We start from the raw sequence: 10,508 nt of genomic DNA on the forward strand, positions 1-10,508 counted from the left end.
TATCTAGCAGCAGGTCCCTGGATCTTTGGCTCTTATGATCTTTCTACTCCTTCTTCTGAAATTTCCCCTGAGCCTTATGCGTGGTAGATGTAGCAGTTGGGACTGAACACCCCCATAGTCAGTTTTTCTCTGCATTTTAAGCAGTTATGAATCTCCATAATAGTCTCCATCTATTGTAAAAATAAGTTTTATAATGAGGTGTAAGCTACACTTACTTTTCTGTGTATATAGACATTATATTGATTTAGGAAAAAGGGAGTACTAGGTTCTCCTAAAGAATCTCTGACTCCACACCACCACCACCGCCAGCCATGGGTAATTGGTTTGGTTTGCAGGAGCAGGCATGAATTGCCTCCCATTTAGTGGGCCATAGGCCCAAGCAGACCACTGTTGGTTGCATCCAAACTAACTTTTCTCCCTCAGGTGCTAAGTGGGTTGCTAAGGAAGAAAGTCATCAACAGTCCTACTCAGCTATAAGGCCAGTGAACCACAGAAACCACTGGCCTGGAAAGATATCCTTAGTGATGCCATGATGGTACTTTTATCTTCCCCCAGGGAAGACTATTTGTTGTTCTTTCAACATTCTTAAGTTCCTTTTGTTCTTTGTCTAGGGTTGAGGCCTCCTGAGATTATCCCCTACCACATTAGAGTCCCTCCTGTTACCATCCTTGTTCAGGTCATGATTAGGCAACCATGTTAGAGAGACTTCCTGTGTGCAACTTCTCTGTGATTTCTAGGAGAATTGATCTCACAATGGACTCCTTGTTACTCTGACTAGATACATCATGGTGTTTTACAATTGGTTTGTTGTTCAGTTTGAGAGCTGCTTCTGCCTTTCTGCCCTTGAACTCAGGCTCCCTGATGAGTGAGTTTCAATCAGTTTCCCAGAGACACTATTCATACTCAGGTTTCTAGTCCTTTGTGTCATTTGTTGTTCCTGAACAAAGAAGGTCACCTGGACAGTGAGACCCACAGATGCCAGAGATTCCCAAGAGAGCAAGTGAGTTTTTATAAAAGCAGGCCAGCACCCATTTTCAAATTTGATCTCAGATCCCTAGTAAGGAAAGACCTGGCTCCAGGAGCATCGGTCTGAGAGTAGACCACACTCAAGTTCACTACTGTTATGTGAAGAATAGTAATTTCTCAGTGTATTTTTTTCTGGTAAGAAAAGATGGTGATTTTTTCATTTGGTAAAGCTTTCCTGATTCCTAACATCGATTTATTCCTGGCTCCCTCTTTTGCACAGAGAAAATGTGTCATAACCCTTTCATAAGTTACTGGGGAAATTATGGATGTTCTGTAGAATACAGAGTGACCTGGGTATTTATCAGAGGAAACTTTGATCATGGAAGCAACTTTCTCAGCCCTGACTTTTCCTGTGACTGCACTAATTGTCTCTTTTCAGAGTCCTTTGTTGGTTTTTAGTCTGCTCTGAACTCTTCGTGTTAGAGTGTATTAAATTATGTCTTAAATGTAAATTCTCTTCTAGAATCCAAGAAACTTTTCATGTTGCTCTTATATATTTAATGCACATCACAAACAAAATATCCAAACTTATTTTTCTCCGTAATTTATGGGAATTTCATTTACTGTTGTCAGGAACTCTATGATAATATCTTTTTATATAATAACTTTATTAATTCCTTCATAATTTCATACATATATACATATAATGTGCTTAGATCATATTTACCTCTTCCATTCTTTCCCCACCTCCTCATAGATTCATACCCACCTGCCCACCAACTTCCAAATTCTCACATCTTTGTTATTGTTGTTATAATCCATTGAATCCAATTTAGCTACTCATATTTTCATGGATGTAGGATCAACACCATTATGGAAAACAGACTTACCCTCCTCCAAAAGGCATCACCTGCCCATGAGCCCCACCTCAGTACCCTGAAAGAATGTTGACTAGATTTATTAATAGATCATATGCAGGCAGCCACAGCTGCTATGTGTTTATGAGGGCAATGGCTCTCTCATGGCCAAAAGACATCATGTGTTCTCATCTTCCTGGACATCTGACTCTTATAATCTTTCCACCCCCTCTTCCACAATGATCCCTGAGCCTTTGCAGAAAGAAAGTGATATAGACATAACAGTTATAGCTCAGCACTCCATGGACATTTTTTTTCCTTCACCAGTTATGAGTTACTACATTAACCAGCATCTATTACACAATGAAACTTCTCAGATGAACAGTGAAAGCTTCCCTCTGTCTGGAACTGTCTCTTCAGAACTCACTTAATTTTATTAGCTCCTTTAAGTGTTTGAATGAGGCCTGTCCTTGCCACATTATGTAGTCTCATCATCTTCCCTTAAATCTCTAAAGTCTGCACCTACCTGTTATCCTTCTGATTCTATTCTTTTCTCTACATTGTTTTTCTCCATCCATGGTATTACATGCTAAACTTATTGATTATGCTTATTTCCTTTGCTAAAATTTATTTTCATAAACGAAAAGATTCTGTCTACTTTACTCACTAATATTACCTGGAATAGAATATGTGGTATTTTTCAAATGCAAAGTATTTTATAGAATATTTATTGAATGAATGCCTTTAATAATCAATTTAGCAAGTTTGGAGTAAATAAGCAGCTTATATGTTTATAAATTATCTCTATATTGTAATGATCATCAAAGTTTGCAAGCATGGCTGAAAATTTCTCACCATCCTAATCTTCCCTGCTAGTATCAGTGTCTTTTAAAACTTTCTGTGTTTCCACACTAGGGCTCTGGATAGTGATTTTATTCTATCTTTAAACCATCAGCTAAGCCAGAGTGCTGCCCTAGATAGAGGGGAAAATGTTGACCTGTTCTCATTTTAGATAATAATAATAAAATCTATGCCTGGGAAGGTACAAGCTGAATGGAGAAAAAATAGGTATGCTTTTATCAGAGTAAAGATGTTCCTAATACCTCTGCGAAGTGGAATCCGTTACCCTGACACTTATCAACCCATCACCTCACATTTCCGTGCATCATACTTATTTTTAACTCATGCTTTTCTGTTCACTTTTCTACAAATTGTGTTAGAAAAAAAGTACTGATTATGCAAACCAGACTCTGACTTTCTATTTGGTTTATGAATAACAAAGCCTCAGACTAGGGAAAATTAGCTTTTGGCTTTGATTTGTTCTATGACCTCATTAGCTTCATTTTGACTCAAGGAAACTTAGTTTCCTTTTCAATAAAGCAAAAGGGGCAGTCTTTTGGAATCTTCATGACAATTTCCAGTGTTGTTTGGAATGAGATGCTATCAATATTACTAATCACCTTCAATTTCTGGATTAACATTCATAGTGAACATTTTCTATATTGTCTATATTCTTAAGAAGACAGTTGATTACCAAACATAAGAGAATTAAATATGCAAACTACTCTTTCTGTGTATGGACAAAAAGAGATGCATTTTTGGAAAACAGATTAACAAAAGTTCAGAGTTTTTCTGTTTAATTCTTATCACCATAATATGCCCTTCATGGTAAACCATGTCAGACCTCAGTTGTTCTACCATAATTTAGTGGATTCCCACCCTCCAGTACTCATATCTCTGTGAACTCCAGAGTGGACATGCAACCAAGGCCTGACCAGTTACCTAACTCTGGCAACTTAATGATTTACCAGAATACAAACCAATGACCAAGTCAGTCTAAGCATGACAAACAATGCAGGGGTTTATGTGTGTGGTGCTTGGGATGCATCTTTATTTCATTTAGATTTGAAGAAAGACAGGGCATCACTGTGACAGTTTCGGCAGTGGTACTGCCAACACTTAGAGACAGTCTGGTGTTGAAGAAACACAAAGGAAAGCAGAGTGGCGAGGTGAGAAAGCAGAACCTGTACCTATATTACATCATTGGATTATGTGCAGACACAAGCCTGGATTTTCTGGAATGTGAAAGCCCAAGCTGGCTTGAATTTTGTTTTTGCCACATTCGTTCTGAAAATCTCTTTAAAAAGTATCTCTATGAAAAGACTGGTCAGGTCTAGGTTTGAAGGCATGCTAACCGAGGTAAAATGCCCAGTGTACCTCTGCCAATGACAGAAGCCAGGTTCTACTGTCAGCTTCCTGCTGCATCTGTTTTACCCCTGCAAATAAGGGAAGGGAAGGCCAGTAGATGACTAATGGATTGTTCAAACTCTCCGTCCACCTGTGGAAGTTTCCACGTGTCTCTCATGTAGGCTTTGGTACAGGAAAGAAATGTTGGAACCTTACCCAGAATGGAATGTAGGAGGACCTTCAATCACCTGCAGAAGCACAAATTTATATTTGTGTTTTAATTTTACACATCAGCCATGGGTTCCCCTGTCCTCCCTAAATTTATAAGATATAATGTTTGTGACACAGGACTGGGACTCTTAAGGCAATTAATGTGGCTCTGGCTGCCACAACAACAAGGTGATTTTATTTCTTTTACAACTACATTTTGGTGTCAGAAGCAAATGGGACTTCTGTATTTATAGTTGTTCTGCTAATGCATTATAATTACAGATGTAATCAAAAAGAGAAGTTTGATTTTTTTTAAAACCTAAATGACAATTTTAATGACTTCTGAATAAGGCATGACTCCAATTAGAGATGTCTCAAAAATCATACCTAATAGCGTCATTTATTAGAATACTAAACAGGAACTCTTTATTCTAATTTCACATCCCTTTAAATATGCTTTCCAAAAGAAGAGCTTGGTTTCTCACACCTTACAACAGAGAGTAAGGCCTTTATGACTAGAATTCAGCTGAATTTATATTACACCAGAACAATTATTGTTCTTGATTAAAATAAATTTATTTTTTTTACTAACTACAAAATACCAAACAGTATAAATAATGTACAAGTGAACAAGCCTCCAAAACCTGTAGTGTAATGAAGGATACAACTATGTGAGTCAGGATATGAAGGGTCAGTAGCCAATGACAGACAGAAATGTATTTCATGAAATAGACTACATGGCTGAAAAATGGGCAGATAGGGGAAAGATATTATAAGTATAACCACATTAGAATAAGGTTATAAGATAGACTCAAATCCAATGACAGTATCCTAGGAAGAAGAGGATATTTGACCATGCTGCCACAGGCAAGTTGGCTTTGTTTAATATGAAGCCAGATTGGAGCTAGCACAAACTGACAAAACCCCAGCAACCATGTGAAGAAATGAGGAAGGATTCTGCCTTAAACTCTTTGAGATAGCTGTTTCTTGACCTGCCATTTATCTGCCTGATCATGAGCTGTCTCAAGGAGCCAATGAGTGAAGGACATGTATTTACTCTTTTAAGCTATAAGAATTGGGAGTTTTTTGAAGGACATCATTATCACATTCTAAAACAGCTCTTTAAGTAAGCTTTGATTTTTATCTTTGTTTCCAAACCTAAATCATCCTTTTCTGGTTTTTCTCTGAACCTTCTCCATCCATGAAAAGCTGCTTTACCCGTGAGCCAGCATTTCCTTATCCAGTGACAGAGCACTGTCTTCAACGGCTCATGACCCCATGCCTATAAACACTAGAATGGAAAGAACTTTTCCTGAAGTTATATGACAACTTGCCTTTGCAGATATTTTGTTATAAAATACCTGACTTTTGTTCATGAAAAAGCATATCTGCAAAAGCATTTGAACTTTGGCTAAAGCAACAAAGAATCCTTGGTGCCTTGTATTATGCCATGTATGAGACAGAAACACAACCAGTATTCAATAAATAGGAATGATTGAATGAGCAGTGTGATTTTGTTTCAGGAAAAATGCATAAAAATAACCCGTGTCTCTTTATAAATATATTCGAAAAGTCTTTTGAGGGTAGCTATTCAAGTGGAATGAATGAGGTGAAATCTATATAATTGTCACCAATTCAATGGCAAATGTGGGCAGAGAATATAAAATGCTTTCCACAAAATAAAAAGCACTCTGGTTAGGAGCATGGAGTTCAGTGCAGTAAACTCCAGAATTAAAGTTTTAGCCCTCGTACTGTGAACCTCTGGAGAGGTGGTCTAAACTCTCGACTTTCTTTGTCTCACTAATAAACGAGAGATGAACATCATCACCAGTAGGTTCATAATTTATTCGTGAAGATCATACAGTACAATTAGATATTGAGTGCTCAGCATATAAAGTAGGAACTAAATAAATACACAAAAATATTGTTACTGTTTACATCATTTATGGATTAATCATGACTTACCATAGTGCAGATCATGTTCATTGCTATGAGACCCACATGTGAACAGTCCCTATCTGATATCATTTAAATATGGGATCTCTGGAGAGCAACTAGGTCTCAATTTTTGTAACATGGGACTTTCAAAATTGGTTTGTTATTTTATAATAGTAAAGTCAGGATTTCTTCCTCCAAGCACATATCAAGAAAAGTCTATCTGAGGCACAGTTAGCAAGAAATATTTTGTGTACCAAGAGAGTCTGCCCCCATTTTCAATGAATCTTCAGCCATCATAGAGATCCCAAACTCCAGAATTGAGAAAATAAATTTCTTTCCACAAGACACCTACGCTATGGTATTTCTCAAGTTAGCCCTATTGAGATCAACACTGTTTTCTTTCTTTATTTATTCTCCTACATAGTCCCTTTTTTATAATAATTAATTCTCAAATTTATTCATCTTAGAGTTTGTTTTCTTAGCCACTTATCCTAAAGCTTTTTATAAACTCTACATAAGTTACAGATTTTCAAAGTGTAAGTGACAGAACTCTAACTCAAAGTAGTTTAAGCCAGAGAAAAGAAAACAATTGCTTAAAGTGTACATCCAACCCACTGAGCACCAAAACCAAGCAACACAATACATTGTACAGTGTGGCTCATTCAAAGTCGTAGCTCAAAGCTGCTGCCAAGCATCACAAGGGAGTATAATGCCATATGTGGCTATCCCAGCAACAAGTCAGAATTGTCAATGCTGTGTATAATTCCTACTGAATATATGTTACCTTAATATTATCAAGTCAATAACATCACCAGTCAAAAGATCTTAAGTGGAGGATCATAAGTGCAGTTAATGGAAAGCTATCATTTTAGTTTCTCTCCTCTGTTTACTGTGTTTTTAACTCAGCTTCCATTCATTCAAGAGAGACAGAGGTACTAGATTAATTAGGCAGATTGCTAAATAGTGAAGAACTCTGCTTATTGGTAATACAAAGTGACTGTAGTGTAACAGTGGATAAGCCACCACTCCATATATTGTTGGACCTCCATTTCTGATGAGAGCAAAATGTTAGAGTAATATGTTATAAAGAGAATGGAAATGATAGTGTCAAAGAATGTAGGAAAATTATAAGACAAGCATGAAGCTGTAAAAACATTTCATAAGTAATAATTGATTTGGATAAGTTCAGTTTTGACTCTTCATAGATGACTGTGTACCATATATTTCATTGCTATGAAAATGTTAATCACTAGTTTGAGAGATCAAAATAAACAACAACAATTGTTATCTATTTTTTGTTTTAAAGAGTCTCTTAGCCTAAGCTGGCCTAGAACCTACTGTGTATCTCATGCTAATACACAAATCTTAATTCTCTTAATTTCTTCACTTGAGTGCTGAAATTACAGGCCATGGCCTCCTATGATAAGTATGGCAATAAATTTAAGGAGGAAAGAGTAAAACTAGACAAGGGTAGTGTGCTTTGTGTCTTCATAAAGGCAGTAGTGATTTATGACTAGTAGCAAGTGTGGAATTTATGGCATTGTTACATCAATGGTATCATCAGCATTTGTGTTACCAGCAATATATGCCAACAAGTTCCTAGGACCATAAATTGAAATGTGAATTACTTCTGTGCTTCTCTCTGCCCAAGGGGAGTTAGCTCATGATCTAAAATGTGATATGCACTTCTCATATTCCAGTCAAAAATCCTCCCTAAAAACTCTGCAATGTAGAATTGGTTCTGTCACAGGTGTTCAATGCAGCAACTAGCACAACAGCACCTACTGTAGTTTTTGTCTTGGAAGCTGGTTCCTCATGTTGTAATGACTCCCAACCATGAAATTATTTGGTTGCTACATCATAACTGTAATTTTTCTGCTGTTACAAATAACAATGTAACTATCTGATGTGTGACCCTAAAGGGGCCACAGCCCACAGGTTGAAAGTCCTTACTTTTGAATACACCTTAATCTTTGGAAATTGGCTGTACAGAAGTTAATATTTTCTTCCATTTGTAATGTTTTATTATAGAGGACAATGCAAAGTCAAATGAATACATTTGATGAATGACATGCATGCCACCATACCGCACTGTTTGTCACCTCTAAATTAGAAAAAATCTGCTCATTGATTTCTTCCTAACACGGTCAGAATTTTGTATATCTTCAAGTATTTTCCAATGTACTATTCATAGGAAGACAACCATTTTAAATTGAATTTACTTGTCTGATTGGCTAGTCAGATACTGTCTTTGTTTATTGCCCCCCCCTTTTTTTTCTTTTCTGAGTTGCCTTTTGGAAATGACAAATTTGAAAATAAATATATTTCTGAGATTCCGAGTTTATCAGAGATGATCTCAATGAAAGACAAGCAGTTTACAATTGAGTCAATACTCCCAAATTATCCTCTTTACTGTTTTTACTGGCCCCTGGTTAGGTCTGTTACATTTCTCCTTCAGCTAACAAATTATCAAGAAAGGCATACCTATTTTTCCAAGTCGATGTAATTACTATTTGCTTCCCAATGATTATGTGAATATTATAGACTTACATCTAAGGGCATGGAATTCACATCGTAGGTTTCAGAATATTGGAAGAAGTGAGGAAAACAGACTAAGCTTACTATTAAAATTCTATCAAGAAAAAAAATCCGTGATTATACAAGCCTGAGAAGTGTCTTTGTTCTTGACTCTGGTCAAGATAGTGAACTCTAGTTCACTATCAGTCTATTTTGGTTTCCAAAACAGTCTAGCAAATATAAGCTGTATTTCTTATCTTCAGTTTGCTTATATGAAAACACATATAGAATTATTTCAAAGTGACGACTCCTGGTGGGTCCCTTATACTTATGCCACCTGGGTTTGTCCTAGTCCTCACCTAACAGATGATAGCCCCAGGAATCAGAACTTAAGTAAGATTTTTAAAAAAATAAGCACTAAGGAGATGTTTTGTTGCATACCGTCCTGTGAGCTATTTCTTTATTCCTTGTTTTTTTGTTTGTTTGTTTGGTTGGTTGGTTTTGTTTTTGTTTTTTGTTTTCTTTTTGCAAAGGAGAAGGTTGGATTCAAGTGGTTCAATTTTGATTTCAGCCTCTTATAGACTTTTCTGTGATGTTCTTGCACTGATATGTTAGTTCACCTGCTAATTTATCTAGAATTAAAGAGCAAAACAATGATATGAGAAATTCAGGTTGCAAGCCAAAAGATTTAAATGAACAAAAAATACAGAATATTCCTTAATTAATAAGACCTTCACTTAAGTTTTTGATAAAGCCTGTTCAAGTGAAAGCTATCATTGCAGAAATGATAAAAAAAAAAAAATAAGAAAACACATTATGGTATCCTGAAAGATGGCCTAAATGAACAGAGAGCAAGACAGGTCTGGTATGAATCCCAGCTTGTTTTCTCATTAGTTCCAAGACATTGCTTGAACAACTTAAACTTTCTAATTTTCAGGTTTGCGGCCAATAAAATATGCCCAACACATTTTTCTTCTTGGTAAATTTGTAAATAGTTTAAATGTCCAAATATTCTGTAGAGATTTAGTGAAGCATAACATTGAAAGTTATTAATAAAAAATAGAGGCCATTGACAACATCTAAGAAAATGTAATAATGTAATTTAAGGTGTTAAGTTTAGTGATGATTGCTTATAGTTTGTTATGGTTTTATTGGACTGAAAGATGTACTAACTAGATGCATTGGGCTGGACTGGAGTAACACGAGTACAGTTATCATGTTTCTTTTATTAAGCAAATGGTGATTAGCTCCTAACTCCAAAATAACTGTTTGGTTACTAAAATATTCTTGTACTGGAAAAGACAAATCAGTTGATCCAGTGAGGAGAAAAATCACTGTCCCTCATCAGTATATATATATATATATATATATATATATATATATATATAGTAAGCACACAAATAAGGAGTTGAATAAGCTCTGTCTGATAGAAACACCATAGAATATGATGTGAGTTTGTTGTTGTTTGGTTGTTTGGTTGGTTTTTGTTTTTTTGTTTTTTTGTTTTTTTTAAACAGGGTCTCTCTGTGTAGCCCTCGTTGTCTTGGAACTTGCTCTGTATATCAGGCTGGCTTCAAACTCAAATATCAGCTTGCCTCTGCCTCCTGAACGCTGGGATTAAAAGTGGGCACCACCACCACAAGGCAGGAGATGATGACAAGGGAAAGTCTCCATCCTTGGGAACAAAAATGGGAGAAAATGCTAGGAAAGGAATAATTCTCCAAGAAAGTACCATATTGCACTTCCTTTTCTCATGGAGCTATGAAACTCAGTTCAATTGCCAGGCTTCTCACTGGGAAAGCAACTGAATTTCAGAGCCTTCCTGTATAAGTC

The sequence above is a fragment of the Onychomys torridus genome, chromosome 8 (assembly GCF_903995425.1).
Source record: "Onychomys torridus chromosome 8, mOncTor1.1, whole genome shotgun sequence".
Classification (NCBI taxonomy): Eukaryota; Metazoa; Chordata; class Mammalia; order Rodentia; family Cricetidae; genus Onychomys; species Onychomys torridus.